Source organism: Pinus tabuliformis, chromosome J (assembly GCF_031772625.1).
Source record: "Pinus tabuliformis cultivar Carrire ecotype Pingquan chromosome J, CPIR1, whole genome shotgun sequence".
In the NCBI taxonomy this organism is placed as follows: domain Eukaryota; kingdom Viridiplantae; phylum Streptophyta; class Pinopsida; order Pinales; family Pinaceae; genus Pinus; species Pinus tabuliformis.
Window position 1 is genome coordinate 585,272,530 of NC_142295.1, and position 16,672 is coordinate 585,289,201.

General features: G+C 41.6%; 1 long non-coding RNA gene across 1 annotated transcript; it reads right to left on the minus strand.

Moving 5' to 3' along the window:
• Window positions 1-862: 862 nt before the first annotated feature.
• LOC149228339 (uncharacterized) lies at window positions 863-2,905 on the minus strand. Its single transcript, XR_016247199.1, has 2 exons — window positions 2,588-2,905; window positions 863-990 (listed from the first exon to the last, which is right to left on the minus strand). It is a non-coding gene; the product is annotated as an uncharacterized LOC149228339 (long non-coding RNA).
• Between the last annotated feature and the right edge of the window lie 13,767 nt (window positions 2,906-16,672).

Consider the following 16,672-nt stretch of genomic DNA (forward strand, 5'->3'; position numbering starts at 1 on the left):
TGATCAATAAGAGGTTTGAAATGATATGATGGCATCCAATATTGACTACAGCAAGATAAATTTGTGCATGTCAAGTTTGATGAAATTTTGGGCTTCGGGTTTGTAAGCCCTAGAATACCTGAAGCAAATCTTGAGTTATTTCTAAATTCTGTGGCATTATTGAAGCCGTGGCATAAAATCAAATATTTTGAAACAAAACCCAAGCCCCATTCTAAATTGATCTTTAGACTTTTGTTGTAGCGAGTTTGTGCTTGTTGTTGTTCAAGGGTTCATTAATAAACTAATGTTTAACTTGCCATGGCTATGTTGAGCTCATAATGATGCCATTGACTATAGTAAAATTGTTGGCTGTGTCATGATTAATGTACTTAAGTATGCTGAGTGAAAGGCTGCCTGAGCTAAGATGACAATTGTTGCCATGATGACTAGGAAGAGGTTTTATACTGCGATGTGTATTGATCTATCCAAGAAGCTTTTTTACTAAAGCCTGCTACTGCTAGTTTTGTTGAAACAAGAAGGGTATTTGGAAGAATCATTTATAACAAGAGTGCTAACATTATGGCCTAACAGAAAAATGACTGATTTAGTATTAAAGCAACAAGATAGATAGTAATCAAAAGGACAACTTGGTACAAAAATTGAAAATCCTAGACCTATATTCAACATTATAGGTCTTGATTAAGGTACTAAATACTGGTGATACCAAAAAAAATGGAGTTTCCACCTCATGCACCTTTCACGCCATATAACTATTGTGAATGGAAGCGAAGGATTCTACTTTAACGTGTAGACTTTCTCTCAAAGCATAAGCCAGAGGGCTTAAAGAATGAGACTTATCTTTAAGGTGTAGACTTTCTCTCCATTTTCATTGATATAAAACATGAGATACATTGCTGCTGGTGCGGGGTCTTCGGAATCACTCCAAATGTGTGTTTGTATGACTGTCTGTAAATTATGAGGTAGAGGCACCAGAAGCATCTCAGTTGAATGCTGAAAAGGACAATTTAGAACAACATTATTTGAACATTTGTTTAGTTTGATTTGCACTCTATCTAAACATTTGTTTAGCTTGATTTGCACTTTATCTAAGAAGAAGTCATATAAATATCCAAAAGACAAAATAATCAGCTGTGAATAAGAGTCATATATGTCTGGAAGGGTTTGTTAAAAGAAATGTAGAGAACTATGTAGGAGGCTCTTTCTCAGATTCAGCCCGTGAAGCTAGAGCCAAAACCAAGTCAGAGTTAAAGCCTGAGAGTCTGAATATAGCTAGAGCAGAAGTTTGAGCAAGAGCCAAAGCCAAGCGACAAGATCTGAAACCCACAGGACCCAGATTAAGCATGTGGAAAGTAAAGATAAAGATCCAGTTGATGGGGCCATCAACTAAACAAGGAAGGTCTGATCTGTAATCATACCTGTAACTAATTATTAAATATGGACATTAATGCCACTCCTGTGATATTTTTACCATATGCACGAAGGTAAATGGGGCACTGTCATTGGGAGGATGCAGCACCTGCTGCAAGAAGAAGACCAACAATGGAAAAAAATGTTGTGGTCAATGCATGCAACACTGGCTGGAGGAATTTGAATCCAAAACCAAGCCAGATCTGGGCAAAAGCCAAACCAGAGGGTTGAACAAACATGAGAGTTTAAGCTATAGCCACAGCCGGAGGCACAAGATCTGGTCGCCACAGGTAGGCTCATTGAAGGAGAAGAGAGGAATCTTGCTTATGGGGGCCATAAACTTGATGCAAGGTCTCGTACCTTGAAATAATTACTCAACACGGTCACATGGGCATTCATGCCATACTAGCAGTACAGTCCCCTTCAAATGGTGGAAGCAAGATCAACTTTAGACATTAGGGTTTCTTAAAAAGAAGCATTGTGGTATATGGAAGGCGGGAACTAAAAAACAGTCGTTTCGAGATTACCCACTCCATTTTGAAATTTACCTGCACAGTGTCCAACAGACTTCATCCAAGATCGTGCATAAACTGAGAAACCTCTGCAATTTCTAGTTTTTTGTCATAGAAATCCTGGCAATTTCCAGTTTTCCGTCACAGAAGTCCTCGCAGTTAAAACCCAAAATCATTAAAAACAAATCATTGAAAACTAAAAACAATCAAGACTACACAGTCCATTTTGAAATTTATGCCCTTGCTATTTGAAATTTACCTGCACAATGGCCAGGAGATTCAAGCAAGATCGTGGACAATTGGACGATTGAACTGCACAATGGCCAGGAGATTCAAAGATTCAAGAAAGCGGACATGGATTCGTAGAACAATGTTTCATAAAACCTACGGAAGTCGTTATTTATATGGTTTCAAGGAAGGTAAGATAGGGATAGTTTCAGTTATAACAAGAACTTAATCTAATGGTTGTAAATATTTTAATCGTCTAACATGAAATCAGACGGATCATAGCAAGACAGGTAAGGCCAGAGGAAAGTTGATTTCAAAGGGAAACGCCTTACGACGTAATTAAAAATGGTAAACATTGCGGTATGGCAGTCTGCCAGTAAATTGCACATTTTCTTTGTAATTATGAGAGAAAAAATCCATAGTTAAAAACAAAAACACACCCTTTATCGAGCACTCTCTTCCTAGTCATTTTGAAGGAGCTGAGAAACATCTTTTCTGAATTTCCTACACTGCAGTTCCTTCTTATTCTTCAGTATTTTGGTCCGAGAGATGGTCATCTTCAACAGGGTCTTGCTGCATATCAATCCAAAACACCGAGATCAATGGAACAAAATAAAACAGGAAATACAAGCAAGTAACCCAACACCGTAATTGACCTAAATGAACCGATCTGATGGGATTCAAAATTAGAACCAATCACTGATAATTTCCATTCATCACATCGATAAAAACTGAGCCCTTTCCATCTCTAAAACCTGAAAAACATAATACTCAGTTAAAAAAGAGAAAAATACCATTTTGAATATTTGAATTTATTTCCTAGTAATGTTTCCAGCTTTAGACCCATATCCTCAATGAACTGAGGAGACCCTCAGAAACAAACAAACCAACTAACCACAAAATTATGCAAATAAATCAATCCTCGATTGCTATTCTACTTCTGATCAACAAAAATAAAGTGTTCTGTTGCACTTCTGGTACAAGAATATAAATTGTGCACTTAAAATCTACAAGCATATAGTGAAGGCAGAACCGGCCGAACCTTCCAAGTGATTAAGGTTGTACTTTGAATTAAGAAATCAATAGAATGAAACACGCTCACTATGGCAGTGGGCTACATTGCCAAACTGGTCATAGAGGAAACAACCCCAATCAAATTCAATCCCACCTCTCTTGTGTTATTATAAGTAGGGATTCTTCTTGCTTGACTAATGCAGATGTCATTTTAACTGTTGAGTGGCCACCTCCACTCCAACTAGCATATGTGCCAATCACCTTCAATATACATTTCTAACGTGCTTAGTGTGTATCATAACAAAGCAGAGACTGTAGCCGATGCCATGTTCGTCAAAACAGCGACAACGGTGAGGCTGGAAATGCCATTGCCCAAAATTTATAATAAACATGACTACAATTTCTTGCATTTTCAATATGGTCACTACTCAAACACCATTCATATACAAAAGAAATGAACCATAACTCTATTGTTGTGTTAACCTAGCTACAATTATGAAGATTTCATTAATTCAAATGAAAACCAATCCTGATTTTGAAATAGGAGGAAAAAACAAAAAAAACCCAAAAGCATAGAAACCCTCAATTTTGCTTCAATTCTTTGAAAATACCAATATCCTCGCTTTGCTATTGAGGATGAAGCTCCTCCTGTGGGACCTTGGTCCACAAGCCCTCCTCGAGATGAGCCTTGAAGCATTCAGTTGTCCCATAACTCAACGAGCTGGTTCAGAGTTTTACAAAAGGCGAGCATGGCTTTGACACAGGAGAAAAAAAAGTTCAGTATGTCTTTGACACAGGTCTGTGTTTCTGCAGACTCTTAGTGTCTCTATACAGTCTCTTCTGAGATTGATTGAAACTTGGGAACAAACTCCTCTCATTGCCCTTGGTACCATGTCAAAAGTTTAGGAAATGTCTGTACAGGGAAAGCGTAGCATCGAGCGACGAAGAGTGTCGATCTGCTAGGTCGCATCCTATACTGGTCTAATCAATTGGATTATTTTCATCGTCTAACACTCAAATCAAAGGCTCAGAAATGTACACGTAACCCAAGAGGAAAGTTGATTTCAAAGGAAAACGCCTTACGGCGTAATTAGCTTGGGAAATGGTAGCTTATCTCTGAGAAGAGATGTGGTGGCTATATGCCTCTGAAATGTGTTACAATGAGGCTCGAAGGCCTATTCATTATTTAGAAACAATGGAAAATCCTAAACATCCAAAAACCTAACCCTAGGAGATGAAGAGCCAAAACTATGGTCTCTGTTGTGGTAAATTGGTACATAAATTTCCTGATGTCGTAACTTTGGCATACGATCTCCGTTTAATGCACACGATACCTCACTAGAAATATCTATTCGAGGGCTATACATTTTGACAAAAAAATGATTGAAAGCCACGTTTTTTCAAAATTTCCAAGAAAACATCGTTTAGGGCTTCAAAATGGTTCCGAAAGTTGAGGACCCGAAAAAACTGCCAAAAATAGTAAATTGTGCTACAATTAAGGAAACTGAAAAATTGAAAGAAAAAATGGTGGGGTCCAAGTTAAATAGGTGGGTGGACACCAATATCTACCTGAAATAATTCTCCCCCTTTGGACGCAATGGTCCCCATTGTGTTGAGTGCCTCCATGAGATGGGGGAACTTCTGCTGAACTTGGTCCCTGGCGATCCACTTGCCTTGGTGTAGGAGTTGGCCATCTTTGACAGCCTGATACAGTTGGAAATTTTGTTGGTGAGTGTTCTTGATCTGTGTTTCCATGATCTCATCATTTGTGGCATGTTTGATGCAGCTTGGGTTGAGCTCTAGTGGTACCAACTACTCAGCAATGTCTGATGTGTTCAACAATGGGGGGAAGTGTGGCCACAGTCGGTCCACATTGAACACTGGATGTAAGCTAAGGAATAGTGGAATGATGAGCTCAAAATAATTGTCCCCTATAGCCTTAGTGATGGTGTAAGGCCTATATCGGAGTGGGAGAAGCTCACAGTAGGCCCTAATGAGGCGCTCCTTCTGCAAATGTAACCAAACTTTGTCACCCACTTGAAACTTGTGTGGCACCCGATGTTGGTCATGACATTATTTGTACTTAGCATTTTCTTTGTCTAATATGTCACAGACCTACAGGAAGATATGATGAATGCACTCAATGAAGTTGTTGTCTCTGTTGGTTTCGGATTGGACATGAGCTAAATCTGCCTGAGTAGCTGCAAGTGGTATGGCAACATCAATGGGGTATAGTGGCTAGAATCCTAGTCCCACCTGAAAGGGGTTATGACTAGTTGAGGTGGAGAGCATTGTTGTAGCTATGTTGGACATATGGGAGGCTTTCATCCCATGTGTGTGGATGCTTCAAGTTGTACATGCACAAGATATGCATGATCATCCTATTGACGACCTCTATTTGGCTATCAATTTAGGGGTGGAAGGTCATGGACTTAGTGAGCTTGATATCTAACAATGGCTAGAGGCTTGACTATAATTCACTTAGGAACCTGTTGTCCTGATTTGAGATAATGGATTGCGAGATTCCAAAGTGTACCCACACTATTTCAAAGAAGGGTTTGGCAGTGGCTTCTGCTGTGATATTCTTCTTGTAGGCCGCCAGAATGGCCATCTTAGAAAATCTATCGATGGCCACGAAAACACAGTCATTTCCATGCTTAGTAGTAGGAAGGACTGACATGTAATCCATGGATATGGATTCCCATGGTCATCTAGGAGTAGGAAAGGGACTATACTAGCCTTTCTTCTTAATATTAGGTTTGGAAATGGTGTAGAAAGTGTAGGATCTAGTGTAATTCCCAATATCTTGTCGAAGTTTTGATCATTACAAATACTTCTGCAGCACTGCCACTGTCTTTTCTATCCCAAAATATCCAATGAATCGATTTTAGTGTGCCTCCCAAATCATCTTGGCACACTCGGTTGAAGGAACACATAGGTGACCCAGGTGGCATAATAGCACGTCCTAGAGGTGAAAGTATGGAACTTTCTTACCTTCCAGGATGATCTGATATGTGGTGCCGACTTCTGAATCACTCTTGTAAAGATGTGTTCATTCCGAGTCTCGTGTCCACAAGAGTCGAGCACAGTGGTCAGCGCCATGACCGATAGTCAACTGAGGCAATCAGCATCATTATTGGTGCTTCCCTTCTTGTACTTAATGTTCAAATGGAATTTTTATAGGTATGTGGACCATTTCCGATGGTGATCTTTCTACAACTTTCCTTGTGTCTATATGAATTGCAGGGGTCGGTGGTTTGTGTGGATGAGCGTTTCCTTCCCCATAATGTAATGCTTCCATTTTCGGCAGGCCTGCACAATGGAATACATCTATTTTTCATAGGTGGGATACTTTCGGGTTGTGTCTGAAAGCATCTCATTGTAATATGCCACTGGATTCCCCTGATGAGTAAGAGATGAACTAATAGCATAGTCAGAGGCATAAGTCTCGATCTCAAATGGTAGTTACAAGTCTGGTAATGTGAGTACTTGTGCAGAGAAGAGGCAATGCTTCAACTTAGAAAACACCTTCTTTTGGGATTCAGACCAAAATAAATTTGACTTCACTCCACCCTTGGTGACTTGACTCAAAGGCCAAGTGATATTAGAGAACCCTAACACGAACCTGCAATAGAAATTGGCAAGAACTAGAAAGTTGTGGAGCTCTATTAGAGTTGTTGGGGCTGGTCAATCCTAAAAACTTGTATCTTGGCTGGGTGTTATAGCTCCAAATCTCACTCTTATGGTTTGTGATGCTGTACTCATGGCCTAGGGCAACCCCTCCTTCCAAACCTGGTCCTAAAATTTAAAAAACAGTGTTTTATCCCTTATACGCGACATTGCCCTGAGTTAAACGTGTGTATACGCAAGTCTGTGTATAGCCAACCCGCGTGTATGTATTAAAACACTTAAAAAAATACAAAACTCCTCATTTTCCGGTGGAGATCGCGGGTTTTACCTGCTGATCACCTGTTAGTGCCCGTGGCCCAACTGTTCCCAACCAACTCCTAACTAACAAACTACTTTGGAGATGATCAAGGAAAATTTTAAGGATGGAAAATTTTCTTGAAGTTTAAAACATTGGCGAATCTCACTAATCCCTAATATGAAAATTATAAATGTTTATTGATATATTTGTAAAATTAATCAAATTTATAATTATTTTATATATAGTCTCTCTATAATCTTGGCGATTTTTAAGGTAAAATAATTTTATATTCTAAAATTTGGGCGAATCGTCTTTTATAAAATTGGAAATTGGCGAATCTTTTTTGTGGAAAAATCATGGAAAATTAGCCCACTGGGCGAACATTAGCCCCTAAAATTTTCCATGGAGATGATATAAAATGACCTCAAAGGGAAGGCCTAAGGGAGGAGAGGATAGAGAGAAAGGTTATTATGCTGAGATTTTTCCCTTGACTAGGTCTAAAGTCCCTTGTGCCTTCTGCACTTCCCCCATTTTGTACAGGAAACCTTTGTTTCCTTGTGTGTTTATGTTCATCCACCATTTATGACATCATGGAGAGAGTCATGGGAGGAGTTTTGTTAGAGGCTTGAGGCTGGAATGGATCCGGAAGGAAGCTTTGCTTGGAGCCTGCTGAAGGTGATTCAGGTGAACATATTCCTTTTTATGTACTTTATTTGTCTATAATAAAAGAAACACATGTCTTGGTTCCCGAAATGAATATTCTTTATGTTAATGATAGTCGTGTTTAGAATTCATATGTAAATGGTTGTTTGAATTTCATAACTAACTACCTTTCTTTATAACATGAAGATGGTTTCTTTATAAGTTTTTTTCCATGTACTACTGTGTACTTTGAATTGGTTGTTTTGCAGGAAAAAAGAGAAGAAGGGAACTCCAAGAAGGGTTTGGACCCTAAATGCCTTCTCAAACGTAGGACCAAAGGTATGTACCCTTATCATAGAATTTGCTTACAATAGCATAATCGCTGTATGAATGCATGTTTCTTTGAATAGATAACTTTTAGTCTGCTAGGGTTTCAACCCAAAAAGACCTAGGGGAGTAATTCCCTCTATCAGAATTGGCGACTCCGTTGGGGACAACACTCTTGTTGTTCCTAGTTTGGGTATTTTTCAAGCCAATCAGGGCTCAGCTGCCTTGTCTGCTTGCTGTTACTGTCTGGTCTATTCTTGAACTTTAAGCTTTGCCAGTTTCTTCAGTTTGTTTTTTATTTTTCTTGAAGCTTTTCATACACGCTGTTTTTCTTAGATACAGAGGCATATATACGCTTGTTTCTTTGAGTGAACCCGCGTATACGCAGGTTTCCTCAAACACAGTCGCGTATACACGCAATCTGTACTTAAGTACAGTCGCGTATATATTGCAATTTTTGAGATTTATAAATCTTTTTAGTCTCTGAAGGCTTGTCTGGTGGTTTGAGTCAGTCTGAAACAATCATTTTCCAGTATCAGTTATTTGTTTTACAGTGAGCATCTCGTTCTGAATTCTCTCTGATTATAAGGAGTATTGGTCTTGTTTTTTGTTGATTGCAAGCGTCATCGTTTTTGGCTAAAGCACACAAGATTTCTTGTTAGGAATCTTGGCTGCTCTGTTTCAGCAGGGTGGGGAGATTGAATTCAATCTTTGTGTTAATCTTGCTTTTGGTGACTTTTTGTTTGCTTGACAAGATCGCTTTTTGTGACCATCCACTTCTTTGTTTCATGAAAGTTGTTGTTTGACACTTTCTTGGAATTTGTCTTTTTGATTTTTTTGGTTTTCATTGCCAAGGCTTTCATTGCTGCTTTTGATTGTTAAGAGCGATTTCAAACACATTTATTTTTGTTGGGTTTTCGTCCATTAAGTGGTGTTGATTCACAAAAGTGTTTAATTGCCTATTCTTCAATCACAAGTTTCAGTGTTGTTGAGAGCATTTTTTGAAAAGACTTTTTTGTTTGTTGCTTTGAAGAAAATCTTTTGAAAATCTTAGTTTTGCTTTCTTGAACTTGCTTTTCATTTGATTTCCTTTTAGTGAAGTGAAAGTGCTTTATGTTTGTCTTAGAACTTGTTTTTAGTGTTTAGACGAAATGAATGGTAACATCTCATATTCCATCTAGGCATTGTAAGTGGCAAGATAAAGATTGATAAGCAAGCAACTTTCATTTTTGGTTTTTAGAGTAGTTTTAGATCTTGCATCCACATATAGTTGTTGCATTAGGATAGATTTGCATCCCCTTTCAGGCACATATAGCTTTGTTAACTTTTGTGAGTGTGAAGTGTGAATTAACGAAAAGAAAAGGAAAATTTGTTTTATTAGAAGTACCTCTGAACCCTATAGAAATTGCTCTTCATCGAAAAACGAAAAAGTGCATGTGCATGTAGTTAAGTTTTTATTAATTTCTTTTGCGTCAAAAAACACCACTAGTTTCACTTCCGTTACCTTGTGACTTAAAGAACAGCCTAATAAAATCAAGCGCTAACTAAAATTCACTAGAACTTTTTGTTTTAGTCAGTTACACCAACAAGATTAGGATTTTAGGGCCTTGGATTAGGTGAGTGGAGAGTTAACTCTCCAAGGCCATATAAATGTCAAACATAGGAGTCTGAATAACGAGAGAAAATCCAATAGCGTTAGGAAGACCAGGAAAGCTCCGGATTTGGGAGTTAAGCACGAGGGTCTGTGAAGACAGGGAAGAGAGATACCCGCTCTCCTACTTGTCCGAACTTACCTCACGACTGTTCCGCCTGGCTTCTGCGACGAGTTGGTATCCATAGTTGCTACTCCTAGGGAACTACACAGGTGGCTGCGGAGGGGAATCCCGTGGCACCTGAGGTTGACGTTGCATCACTCTCGACAATACTACTGGAGGGCACCCTTGCGAAGCTTGGGGGCTTGCACCGGCGTAGGCTATTGTTAGGAGGTCAGCGTAACTTCCTCTGATACCTTCGCTGATAGGACTGGACCCTCATCATCCCAGACTATCTTCGGAAGGCCCCTTATTTCACTTTCTCGTATTTTGGTGTCCGGTCTTAATCAACCGGAGCGGAAATACTTGGAAGTTGTTTGACTGGCTGTATCTTTAGGGACTTTATAGTGTGTGCTCTGTGCCCCTAGTTGTCCTAGCTTTCAATTTTTTGAGTCTTTAGTTAGATCATAACAAAAAATTCAAAGTGGCTGACCGATCTCCAAGACGGTCTCGAAGACTTCGTGGTCTCTCGCCACCAAGTTTAGAGCCTTCTCCTAGAAGGCGCAGAGGCAATACTACCGATGGGTTCCATCCCACGCCGGTTGACGCATCGGGGATTGATCCTCCTTTCGGGGGCATTAGTGGCCAAGCAAGGCCTGGCACTTCTGAACAAGAGAGGGACACTCCAGTCCTTTCTCGAGTTCTCTTTCAAGCGGAGAATAACATAGAGGTAGAAGAACTTTCAGAGTCGTTAGCGGCTCCAAATTCTCCACTACCATCTAGTCATCCAGACGTACTGCAATACGTTGGGACTCCGATGCATAGACCGTCAAGTCCAGGTTACGCTACGTGCTTACCATCGATGACCACTACTGGAAGCATGGCTTCTACGAGTGCTACGACTATGCAAACCCCAACATCGGTGCAAGGGGGAGGAACCATTTCCATCTCCTCTGCTTCCTTGTTTGGATCTTTTGCTAGCACATCTATAGTTGGGTCTACCTCCATTCCGTCCATGAGTGGAAATGCCCAAACCAATGCTTTTGGTACTGGATTCTTCCCATTTGGCACCCATTCACAGGGTATTCCATCGGTTCCGTTTAGTGCCGCTACGTCCATGATGGGCAGATCGGCTTCATTCCAGGGTTTTCCTTTTGGAAGTGGTCATATACCACATTCCAACCCAACGGTAGGATCCATGCCTTTTTCTTCTGTGGGACAAAGCAGCAATCCTTTCCAAGGTTGGAATAACCCTGGGGTTAGTAGCGCGGGAACTGGGAATCCGTTTATTGGCCAACAAGGGAATAGGCCGTACTCCACGGTTAGTATGTTTCAAAGTATTCCTCCCCTTGCTTCGGCTTGGAATCCGTATCAGGGGTTATCAACTCCCTACAATCCTTTAGGAGGGAACTTTGCTGGTTATGGAGGTCATACGGCCGGAGTTGGTCAAACTCCGAATTTTGCTGGACCACAAGGCTTGCCTTTTGGTTCAGCCGGTTCTACTGGTTACTTCGGGCAGCCTGGTGCCTCCCAAATTCCAGGACAATCTTTTCAGAGCTTTGGGAGTTCTGCCCAGTTTGGGTGGAATCCCCAAGGTCCTCCTAGGCTTCCGTTTCTGGCAACGTTGAATTTGCCAGATCTCACTAAGTTAACAAATGACCCAATCAAGTACAATCCAGCCTGGCCTCCGGTCCCAACCAAACTCCCTTCGGACATTCCAAAATTCGAAGGGAAGAGTGGCGAAGACCCAGGCGACCATGTAACCACATTCCATTTGTGGTGCTCATCTAACTCCCTTATCGATGACTCGATTAGGTTGAGACTCTTTCAGCGCACCTTGACTGGTAATGCGGCCAAATGGTATATAGAGTTTCCAGGGGGCAGCTTTACATCGTTCGCTGACTTAGCCAATATTTTCTTAAATCACTTTTAGTTGCCTGTCCGCTATGATGCCGGAACTGAAATTCTGGCCACCTTTCATCAGGATAAGGCAACCCACATTTCCGACCATATTCAGGAATGGAGACGGAGAAAGAGGCTCATTAAAGCTGAAAGCCCTCCGGAGTACCGTCTCGAGTGGTTTTTGAAGTCTTTACAACCCGAGATCTCCAAAGATGTCTCCATGTCTGGGGTCTATTCTGAGGAGCAAGCCATTTTTAGGGCCCAGCAATTAGAATTGATCTATTCTCAGTCTGGGATCCTACAAAAGTACTTGCCAGATGCTCCTGGATCTAAGGTTGATGTACCTAAGTCGAAGCCAGGTCCGCATGCGGATGGTATCGTCAGGTCAGTAGACACAACTATCGTGAACTTGTTGAATCAATTGCAGCAGTTGTCCTTGCAAACTGCTTCTAACAACCAAGTCACATCGTCTAATCCCCCTGCTTCCCAAACTTCTTCAATAAATGTCGTCCAATCTGATAACCCCAAAGGAAATCAAAATTCCAATGGGAAAAAGAAAGGACGAGGTAAGAAAAAGAACCAGGATGGGAAGCCTGATGCAAATAAATCCGGCAACAACGCCGGTGGTGGTAGAAATGAGTCGAGAAAGAAAGTCAAGTTTCCCTGCAAATTGTGCAGTGGAGACCATCTAACTCATCTCTGCCCTAAGATTGAAGATGCTCAGTGCTTGTTAGGACAGCAAGGGACTTCTAGTTCTCAAGCTGTGTTAACCAACCCGTTTCCCCAAGGGCAGCAACTTCTTGCTGGCGCGAGTTCAAATCCTGGAACCTCCGCTGGGGGCAACCAGGAAGGGGAAAAATCGTCAAATGTTTTCATGATGGGTTCTAACGTCCATGTGGCTACTCGGTCACGTGATTATGGTGAAGCCGAAACTTCCAAGGACAAGACTGTTCCCGGAAGTACTGACCTTCATATTGAGCGATCCCCTGTCGAGACTATATCACGGATACCGAAAGGTTCCGCTAAACGCGCGGCGATTAATCCTAATGCTAGGGCCGCCCAGAATTACTCCATTGTGGAGGATCTGGCTCAGAGTCCATGCGCCATGTCCGCTTTAGAGGTTCTCCAGTCGTGTCCGGCTCAGAGAAGTGCTTTACTCTGCGCAATTGGAGCAGTCGATCCAGCTAACTCTTTAGTGCTCACTTTTGACATGTTAAATGTCAAAAAGCGACTCCCTCATCATATGGCTTTCCAAATAAAGTCTACATACCGAAAAATCAATATTTTTCGCACCGTGATAGATGAAGGAGCTTCCACATGCGTTATGTCGATGTCATGTTGGAAGGCTATTGGATCACCCTCGACTGTTCCTTCACCCACCATTTTGACTGCATTTGATGGTCATTCTCATAAGCCGCATGGGATTATCCCGGCCTTTCCTATATGTGTTGGGGGAAAGGTCTTCAATATTGAAGTAGAGGTCGTAGACGCTAACCTGGACTATAATCTCCTATTAGGAAGGAACTGGGTATACGAGATGGATGTCGTTGTTTCGACTCTGTTTCGTGTCATTTGCTTTCCTCATGAGGGGAAAATCGTTAAGGTTGATCAATTGGACTATTGTCCAGTTGATCCTCAAGCAAGCTCTGACTCTATTGTCCCTTTAGTGGATAACCCTCGCCCGCCAACTGAGAATTTAGGAGTAGGGATGTATTCCTCATTGATGGGTACATTTGATCTTCCCTCTCCTTTCGCTAAAATTAATGCTATTTCATCATCTAAGGAGTCTCCTCGAGAAGAGTTCTTTCGAACTCGTTATTTTTCAGACCCTTGGACCTTGCCTTCACCTATGACCACATTAGTTAAAGGACAATTAAATGGAATGGCATTTCCTATATCTGCAGCTGAGCTTAGATATCAGTCTATCGTAGACTCTGCAGACAACCACTCTACTCCTTTTTCCGAAGAGGAGTTAGATGGTCATGTGGTCCCGGCTTGGAGCCTTGATTCTACCTCTGCCTTGGATTGCTTAGATTTGGTTCTACCTTCTGAAGAAGCAATCCTTGAAGTAATGATGGGTATAGATTGACCTTGGGAAGACTTACACCATCGTTCATACTTTCTTCCTCCATTGCAGGAAGTAGAATCTAGATTCTCCGAGCTCTTCACTAGTGATGTTTGTACGGTGTCAAACCCTTTGGCTCCAGCACACATTCGTGCCGAAGGTAATATGTCGGTAATTTCAAAAACGATACCTATAAACATCTCTAGGGACCCTAACGTCATCGAGAATATCTTCATCGGAATTGAGTGTTCCCCTGAAGAAATTCAAATCTACACCGACCTTTTTAAGGACTATCGTGATGTATTTGCTTGGTCTTATGAGGAAATGCCTGGCATTGATTCTTCTATTGTTCAACATGAGATCAAGACGTATGAAAACGCGAAACTGGTTCGTCAAAGGCTTCGGCCGGTTAACCCTAGGAAAGCAGCAGCTATCAAAGCTGAGGTTGAGAAGCTGCTAAGGGCGGGTTTTATATACCCTGTTCCTCTTACTGACTGGGTTTCTAATCCAGTCCCTGTGGACAAAAATCAAGGAACAATCCGAGTATGCATTGATTTTAGGGACCTAAACAAGGCTTGTCCGAAAGATAATTACCCCACGCCATTCATTGATCAGATTATCGACGAGTGTGCGGGTAATGAAATTTTTTCCTTCATGGATGGTTTTTCGGGTTATAATCAAATCTCTATCCGTCCTGAAGATCAACATAAGACAACTTTTATATGTCCCTGGGGTACCTTTGCATATAGAAAGATGCCTTTTGGTCTTAAAAATGCTGGAGCTACTTTTCAGCGGGCCATGTCATATGCTTTCCACGACATCAAACATGTCATCGAGGCATACTTGGATGATCTCGCTGCTTGTTCTCGAAAGAGAACTGATCATCCTAGTCATCTTCGATTGGTTTTTGAACGTTGTCATTTTTATAAAATCCGGTTGAATCCAAACAAGTGCATTTTCGCGGTTACATCCAGTCGGTTGTTAGGGTTCATTGTGTCTAATGAAGGGATTCGGGTTGATCCCTTCAAGGTTAAGGCAATAGTTCAGTTGCCTCCCCCGTCCTCAATTCGACAACTTCAAAGTCTTCAAGGGAAGGCTAATTTCTTAAGACGGGTTATAGCAAACTACGCCGAGATCACTAAAGGGTTCATGCGTTTGCTACGAAAAGGAGTTCCATTTGTGTGGGACGACTTTGTGCAGCGGTCGTTTGATGCTTTGAAAAAGGCATTAGTCTCTGCCCCGCTTTTGAGTCCACCGGATTATGGTAGAGACTTCCTTTTATATCTCGCCGCAGCAGAACCAACCATTGGTATGGTTCTAGTTCAGGAGGATGATGCTCTTGCCGAGCACGTGATTTATTATTTGGGTCAAGGCTTAATAGGTCCTGAACTTCACTATCCTCCTGTTGAGAAGTTGGCCTTGGCAGCTGTCCATGCTGTCTAGAGGCTTCGTCATTATATTTTGCTACGCAAAACTTTTGTCTTAGCGGCAGTCAATCCATTTCAATTTGTCCTTAGTGGGTGAGTGATTGGGGGCAAATATAATAGATGGATAGTCATTTTGCAAGAATTCAATCTCGAGTTCTTGTCTGCCAAGTCTAAGAAATCCATGGTTTTCGCGGAACTAATTTCTGAGCTTCCTTGTGGAGAGGATACTGTTTATGAGGAAAGTTTTCCCGATGAACATTTATTCCTCATCTCTTCACTCGACCCTTGGTATGGAGATATCATTGTCTATCTCCAGACTTCGAAGTTTCCCTCTACTTTCTCCAAGGATGAACGTCGAAAATTACGTCACCTGGCTAAAAACTATGTTATCATTGGTGACACATTATACCGTCGAGGGGTTGATTCAATCCTTCGGCACTGTTTAACCTTAGAGGAAGCAGAGTCTGTGCTCAATGACTGCCATAGTGGAGCTTGTGGTGGTCATTTATCAGGGCTTGCTACAGCCCAGTGCATCTTATGTGCCGGCTATTTTTGGCCTTCACTCTTTAAAGACTGTGTGGAAGCGGTCAAACGCTGTCACCCGTGTCAAATTTTTACTCGGAAGATGCGCGCGCATCCAGCTCCCCTTTTTCCCGTTGTCACCGTCGGTCCCTTTACCAAGTGGGGTATTGATTTTACAACTTGTAATCCACCTTCAGTAGCGAATCACAAGTACATTATCGTGGCTGTAGACTACTTTACGAAGTGGGCTGAGGCCATGCCCACTTATAAGAATGATAGTGACACGACAGCTTTGTTTCTTTTCAATCAGGTTATCTCAAGATTCAGTATCCCAAGAGAGATTGTCACTGACCATGGCAGTCATTTCCAGAATCAACTAATGTCCGAATTGGCTCTTAAATTAGGTTTCCGTCAGGAGCATTCACCCCCTTAATATCCTCAGGCCAATGGACAGGTCAAGGCAGTCAATAAAACTCTTAAGACGATACTCCAACGGACAATCGATAAAAATCGGTCCAATTGGCACATTATGTTGTATTCGGCTCTTTGGGCATACCGAACCTCCATCAAAACGGCTACTGGTTTTACTCCTTTTCAGTTGGTTTATGGGATGGAATCTATCTTTCCGGTCGAATGTGAAATTCCATCTCTTAAGTTGGCTGTTGAGCTTCTTCCTGAGACTTCGAGTCTCGAAGAGCGCCTAGTTCACCTGGAACATCTCGATGAGCAGCGTCGAGATGCTGCCACGATGAATGAGGCCCATAAGAAAAGGGTTAAAACGCAGTATGATAAGTCTGTCCGTCCTCGAGTCTTTTCTGAAGGTGACCTTGTCCTGGTCTATGACCAAGATAAGGACGCCTTGGGGGCAGGCAAATTTAAGCCTATGTGGTACGGTCCTTTCATTATTAAACGAGTTTTAGAAAAAGGATCGTATGAGTTAATTGATT